The following is a 7,630-nucleotide window of genomic DNA, read 5'->3' on the forward strand; positions in this document are numbered from 1 at the left end:
TAACAAGGACGAGTGCAGAGTCTTGTACGTAGGACGGAAGAAACCCATGCACTGCTACAGACTAGGGACCTAGGGGTTACAGTGGACGAGAAGCTGGAGATGAGTCGACAGCATGCCCTTGTTGCCAAGAACGCTAATGGCATTTTGGGCTGTATAAGTAGGAGCATTGCCAGCAGACTGAAGGACGTGATCATTCCCCTCCATTCGACATTGGTGAGGCCTCATCTGGAGTACTGTGTCCAGTTTTGGGCCCCACACTACAAGAAGGATGTGGAAAAATTGGAAAGAGTCCAGCGGAGAGCAACAAAAATGATTAGGGGACTGGAGCACATGGTTTATGAGGAGAGGCGGAGGGAACTGGGATTGTTTAGTCTGCAGAGGAGAAGAATGAGGGGGGATTTGATAGCTGCCTTCCATCCTCTTTGGAACCCCCTTTCAGGTAGTTGATCTAGACTGTTCTCAGTGGTACCAGATGACAGAACAAGGAGTTGCAGTGGGGAAGGTTTAGGTTGGATATTAGGAAAAACTAGGAGCGTGGTGGAGCACTGGAAGGGGTTACCTAAGGAGGTGGTGGAGTCTCTTTCCTTAGAGGTTTTTAAGGTCAGGCTTGACAAAACCCTGGCTGGGATGATTTAGTTGGGGATTGATCCTGCTTTAAGTAGGGGTTTGGACTAGATGACTTCCTGAGGTTCCTTCCAACCCTGATATTCTGTGATTCTGTATTGATGCAGATGGGGAATCTGCCTGGTTATCCTGTAACATTACAGCTGTTGCTGTCAGTGTGGGGGATTGTGGCCTCCTTTTACCATACTGGATTTTGTTTCCTTAGGCTAATCCCTCATCCTTGGTGCTTGTGGGGTAAACAGTGTGAATGGTGGTCTGCCCCATGGGGGTCAGCCCACCCTGTCACAAGGCATAGCCCGTTAAGATTTTGAAAGGTCTGATACGTGTATATGCACCGAACACACACATGCCTAAGCGATATTGAGAGGAAGCCGTCCTGGGAATAAGTCTTGTCACTGTGTCCCTATGGGATTGGGGCCATGGGCCTTGCAGAGTGGGTGGGGCAAGGCTCCCCTCTTGCCCAGTCAGTTGGGGTGAACTACCTCCTCCGTTACAACAGTGCAGACACCAGGAGAAGGTGGCCTGCTGAATCCTTTGGGCCTGATGAGTGAAGGAGAAGCTTAGGCCCTACAATGGGCTAAATTACAACCCAGCTCAGAGGAGGAGAGCTTGGGGCCTCCTGTGTGAGAGGTGACCCAGTACAACGCTAGCTCCAGGCATAGGGCTGGGGTGGTCTTCTAAGCACAGTGTGAGCTGGCCAGAATGCTTGTATGGACTGAGAGTCAGGTGAGCAGCTAATAAAAAACTGTCAGGGACAGTACTTGTTCTTGTTAGTGAAGGCAGAGGATTCGACTCAATGGCCTTTCAAAGTCCCTTCCAGTTCTATGAGATAGGTATATCTCCATATATTTATTTAATAAATCAGAACCTCTAAGGGCTGTGAACCAATTTAGTCTGGGTAATGGACTGAAAAAACCTGTGTGGGTGCAGTGCAGTTCACCTGAGGTGCCACAGGGGGCAACACTGGAGGGTGGTGTCCCATGATATAGGCATAGAATTTATAGACCAAAGGGAAGTTTAGACCAGGGGTTTGCAGCCTGCTTTCTGAAGCCCCCTCAATATGCTATTAAATCTCCAGGGCCCAGCAGGGGTGGCCCCTCGGGAGCTGTGGATGCAGGTTGCGAACTGCTGCTTTAGAAAATCTCATCTGTCCCCCTCTGTACAGCCCAGGTCTTTAAATTTCACCCAGATACTGCTGTGTTGAACTCAATAACTTGATTAGCTAAAGCAGTGGTCCCCAACCTTTCAGTGTGGCGGGTGCCGAACAACCAGCTGCTGAAATGCTGTAGAGAACCGATGTCATCAAGAAGTGTCGCCGCACAAATGCCACCGAGAATCAGTGGCTTTTCGGCAGCGATGCATCTTGGCATTGCTGCTTCTCGGCAGCATTTCTGCGGCTGATGTCTGGCGGCCGCGCTCGGTGGCAAGGTGCTCCCTTGTCAGTAGGCAGAGGCACATAAATGCTCCAGCGGGTGCCATGGCTCTCAACGGGCACCGCATTGGGACCACTGAGTTAAAGCAACTTCTAGAAAGGCATCTGGTCCTGAATTGAAGACAGCTAGAGATGGAGAATCCACCACTTCCTGCGGTCGTTTGTTCCAATGGTTAGTCACTTTCACTGTGTCATATTTCTAATTTGAATTTGTCTGGCTTCAACTTCCAGCCCTTGGTTCTTGTTATGACCTTCTCTGCTAGATTAAAGAATTCTTAATATTTTTCCCCATGAAGGCTGTCACCTATCTCTGATAAACTGAACAGATTGAGTATTTTCTTGAAATCTTTTGCTGGAAGGCATTTTCTCCAGCCCTTGAATCATTTTTGTGGCTCTTCTCTGTACCTTCTTCGATTTTTTTTCAATGTCTCTTCTAAAATATGCACACCAGAACTTCATGCAGCATTCCAGTGTGTCATCAGTGCCTTATTCCGAGGAAGTACCACCTCCCTACTCTCCTCTATGTATCCAAGAATTGCGTGAATCCTTTTTGCCACAGCATGGTGCTGGGAGTTCATGTTCAGTTGTTTGTCTGCTGTGACCCCTGAATCCTTTCCAAAATCATTGCTTTCCAGGTCTGTATTCTGTAGAGATGACCTGCATTTTTGATCCTAGATGTATAACTTTTTTTTATTTTTATTTTTTTGCTGTACTAAAACCCGTTTTGTTTGAATGGACCCAGCTTACTAATTGATCCGGATCCTCCTCATTATTTACCACTCTGCCAATCATTGTCATCTGCAAATTTTATCAGCACTAATTTTATATTTACTTTCAGATCACTGATGAAAATATTGAATAATGTCAGGCCTCTTACTAATCCCTGTAAAACTCGCCTAGGACTACCCCCATTAGATGTTTTCCCAGGGGCAAACTCCTTTCTGACATCTGTCAGCCAGTTGTTAATTCTTCTGTGTCCTCCTGTACATTGTGTAGTGGTAAATTTGTAATCAGAATGTTGTATGGTACTGTCAGTCATGTTCTACCCTGAGGATCCACCTGTTTTCAAGTCGGGGCTGGGAATTCTCCACTAAAGCTCACTGCAGTTGTGGGATCACCATTAAGGTCTTCCAAAATTTTGGGAGTGTCCAGAGGGGCAGCAAGAAAGTTCAGGATTTGATGTAACTGAAGTGAAAAGCTGTCTGGACAACATGAAGGAAAGCAGTAAAGGGCAAAATGTTGTTCTATTTCAGCTTAACATAGTGACCTACTCAGTGTTCAGAGAGCTGGCTGAATGTCTCCCTCCCCCTCCTTAGGGTGGGGACCTCAACTTCTTGCTGGCTGCCACCTTTGACAGCCCCCATACAGGATGGGGCTTATGCACAGAGCACCCATGCTCCCTGTGGGGGAGAGGGCTCATTTCTTACTCTTGTGACTCCATGACCCATCTTGAATATCAATAAGCCCTAGGACCCTTGTGTTCCCGCTGTTGTTGGTAAGTGTCACCCTCTGCTTGGTGGTGGCTAGAGCGAAACTGGATTCTCAGTGGCTGTTCTGCACCTTGTGGGGTAGATGTGTGAATAAATTAGCCTCTGACCTCTAGGCATCAAGAGTGAGAAAGAATAGACAATGTTTAAGAAGGTATAAAAAATATATTAAAGGAAAGAAGAGAGTTTGTTATAAAAAAGGGCAAGGATAGGAATGGGGGAAAGGGAAAACTTGGGGAACCAGAGGACAGATGAATACATAAACTCCACAACAATGATCAGTCTCCCTCAGATATTCCCTCTAGTAACCAAATGCCATTGAAATCCTCCCACATAATGATAGGGTGCAACCACAGAGATTCTGCAGCTGTCAGTCATCTGAGCACACTGTCCTTTGTGTTTGAACTCTGTCCTTGAGCTGCTGAAGGCGAGTTCATAACAGTAAAATAGATGCTGCAGGCCTGGGTGCTGCTTGTGTGTGGTATGATGCCAACACTTCCCTTGGACGCCAGTCAGCCTCTGCTGACCAGGACTTTCACCTGCAGGTGCAGTATCCCTATGACTCTGTATTGAGGCATCATTGTGCTGCAAGGCCAGTATCTACCAGGCTGAGCAGGCCCCTGGGCTGCGCAAATCCTGACTTTCCCCTGGCTTCTGGAGTAAGGGGTCCTAACAGGAGACTAATGTATAGGCTGGGGCTCTGGGCTGCAGCACCCAGCAGGGTCAGGAGACACTTAAAGCCCAGCTGGGCACCATACCAGGCCCAGGCTACAGATGCTCAGTCTCCTCTAATGCCCTTGATAGCACTGAAGCTTGACACCTGATTATTTTGCATCATGTGAGAGACCAGAACGGACCTTGTTGATCCTCCCAGTGAGGGAAATCTTCTCCCTCTGGATATGGAGTCTGGGGGCACCTCCTCTATGCTCCATGCTTTCAACAGCCAAACTGTCTCAAGAACAGCTAGTTGAGGGGGAACACCTCCTTTAAAGCTGGGCCCTTCTGGTTGGCTGGCTCTGTGGCCAAGAGTTCTCTCTCTACAGGGAGTAATTGAGGAGCTGCTGTTTCTGACAATGGAAGTCAGTGCCCTGCAGCTAAATCCCTTCCCTGAACCCTTTGTCCAATGTCGTTCATGGCTGGGGGTGCCACCCACACACAGGCTAGTCAGAGCCTGCACTTGGTTACTTTAGCATGTCAGTCTGGTTTTGGCCCCGTAACTCTTCTTAGCCCTGCTCTACACTACAAGTTTAGGTGAAATTTAGCAGCATTAGATCGATTTAACCCTGCACCCGTCCACATGACGAAGCCATTTTTGTCGACTTAAAGGTCTCTTAAAATTGATTTCTGTACTCCTCCCCGATGAGGGGATTAGCACTGAAATCAACCCTGGGTCGAATTTGGGGTAGTGTGGATGCAATTCGACGGTATTGGCCTCTGGGAACTATCCTAGAGTGCTCCATTGTGACTGCTCTGGACAGCACTCTCAACCTCATTATCTCTAGCTTGCTTGCATATATATATACCTGCTCCTGGAAATTTCCACTGCATGCATCTGACGAAGTGGGTATTCACCCACGAAAGCTCATGCTCCAAAACGTCTGTTAGTCCATAAGGTGCCACAGGATTCTTTGCTGCTACTCAATTCAGATGCACTGGCCAGGTAGACAGGAAAAGCCTCGCCAACTTTTGAATTTAATTTCCTGTTTGGCCAGTGTAGCGAGCTCATCAGCACAGGTGACCATGGAGTCCCAGAATCGCAAAAGAGTTCCAGCATGGACCGAATGGGAGGTACGGGATCTGATCACTGTATGGGGAGATGAGTCCGTGCTATCCGAACTCCATTCTAAAAGATGAAATGCTGGAATATTTGAAAAAATCTCCAAGGGTATGAAGGACAGAGGTTATAACAGGGACCCACAGCAGTGCCGCATGAAGCCTACCAAAGAACCAGAGAGGCAAACGGCCGCTCCGGGTCAGAGCCCCAGACATGCCGCTTTTATGATGAGCTGAATGCCATTCTAGGATGTTCCCTTACAACTACCCCACCCCTCCCGGACTGCCTTAGCAATGATCTTCCCATTTGTTTGACAAATTAATAAAGAATGCATTAATTTGAAACAATGACTTTATTGCTTCTGCAAGTGGAGATCAAAGGGGGAGGGGAGGGCGGTTGGCTTACAGGGAAGTAGAGCGAACCAAGGGGCTGGGTTTTCATCAAGAAGAAACAAACAGAACTTTCACACTGCAGTCTGGCCAGTCATGAAACTGGTTTTCAAAGCTTTTCTGATGCGCAGCACACCCTGCTGTGCTCTTCTAACTGCTCTGGTGTCTGGCTGTGTGTAATCAGCGGCCAGGTGATTTGCCTCAACCTCCTACCCTGTCATAAATGTCTCCCTCTTACTCTCACAGATATTGTGGAGCACACAGCAAGCGGCAATAACAATGAGAATATTGGTTTTGCTGCAGTCTAACCGCGTCAATAAACTGTGCCAGCGAGCTTTTAAAAGTCCAAAGGTACATTCTACAACCATTATGCACTTGCACAGACTATAGTTGAACTGCTCCTTACTACTGTCCAGGCTTCATGAGCCATGGGAGCAAGGAGTAGGCTGGGGTAGGTGCAAACGTACGGTGCTGCTGACTGGGAGAGCAGCCTGAGGCAGAAGTCTCCAGCTGGCATTATATTCCAGGCAGGATTGAATCTCCATTAGACGAAACTTAAAGAAGAGAATGACCTGGAGTCGTTCCCGTTTTTGTCCAGGCGCCCCCGACCAACCTCACTGAGGCCGGCCAGGAGCACCCATGTCTGCCCAGGCGCCCCCGACCAACCTAATCGAGGTCGGCCAGGAGCACCCATGGAACAACGACTATAGCTAGCCGTTGTATTATACTATTTGCCGTCTGCAAGGCAAGGCAGGGGAATGCTGCTGTGTAGCACTGCAGTACCGTGTCTGCCAGCAGCATCCAGGAGATATATGGTGACAGCGAGCTGAGCAGGCTCCATGCTTGTCGTGGTCTGTCATCTGCATGGGTAGCCCAGGAAAAAAGGCGAGAAATGATTTTTTGCCATTGCCTTCATGGAGGGAGGGAGGGGGGCCTGATGACATGTACCCTGAACCACCCATGACAATGTTTTGCCCCATCAGGCATTGGGAGCTCAACCCAGAATTCCAATGGGCGGCGGAGACTGCAGGAACTGTGGGATAGCTACCACAGTGCAATGCTCCGGAAGTTGACGCTCGCCTCGGTACTGTGGACGCACACTGACTTAATGTGCTTAGTGGGGATACACACGACTGACTGTATCAAATTGATTTCTAAAAAATCGACTTCTACTAAATCAACCTAATTTTGTAGCGTACACATACCCTTACTCTGTCTCAGTACCTGCTGCTGGTCTGGGTCTCAAGCACAATTAGGCAGGCTGTTTGTTTCCTGATCCCTGCCTCTGTTCTGCTGTCGTCTGTCTGAATTGCACAGACCCAGAGACTAACATGTCATGAGTGGCAGTGGATTTATTCCTTAAACTACAAAGGTAAGAGGAGTATGACGTTCATCTCACCACACATACTAGCTACGACATGAGATTGCTTGTGGCTTTCTTGGAGGTGCTGACCACAGTGGAACGGCGCTTTTGGGCCCAGGAAACAAGCATTGAGTGGTGAGATCACATTGTGATGCACGTCTGGGATGACGAGCAGTTGCTGTAGAACTTTTGGATGAGGAAAGCCACATTTATGGGACTGTGTAGTGAGCTCGCCCCAGTCCTGCGGCACAAGGACATGAGAATGAGAGCTGCCCTGCTGTTGGAGAAGCATGTGGCAATTGCACTCTGGAAGCTGGCTACTCCAAACTGCTACCAATCAGTCGCTAATCAGTTCGGAGTGGGAAAGTCGACCGTTGGACTCGTGTTGGCGGAAGTATGCAGGGCCATTAATTGCATCCTGCTCTGAAAGACTGAGCCTCTGGGCACTGTGCTTGACATTGTGGATGGCTTTGCACAAATGGGCTCCCCTAACTGCAAAGGAGCAGTAGATGGCACACACATTGCAATTCTGGCACCAGACCACTTTGCCACCAAGTACAT

The 7,630-nt window shown here is 48.5% G+C and overlaps 1 long non-coding RNA gene across 1 annotated transcript in view; it reads left to right on the forward strand.

The window, feature by feature from the left end:
* LOC142047248 (uncharacterized) overlaps window positions 1–2,203 on the forward strand; it is a 498,878-nt gene extending 496,675 nt beyond the window's left edge. Inside the window, exon 3 of the long non-coding RNA XR_012656443.1 lies at window positions 2,189–2,203. This is a non-coding gene — a long non-coding RNA (uncharacterized LOC142047248). The remainder of the gene's footprint in view (window positions 1–2,188) is intronic.
* Window positions 2,204–7,630: the final 5,427 nt, after the last annotated feature.

The sequence above is a fragment of the Chelonoidis abingdonii genome, chromosome 8 (assembly GCF_003597395.2).
Source record: "Chelonoidis abingdonii isolate Lonesome George chromosome 8, CheloAbing_2.0, whole genome shotgun sequence".
Classification (NCBI taxonomy): domain Eukaryota; kingdom Metazoa; phylum Chordata; order Testudines; family Testudinidae; genus Chelonoidis; species Chelonoidis abingdonii.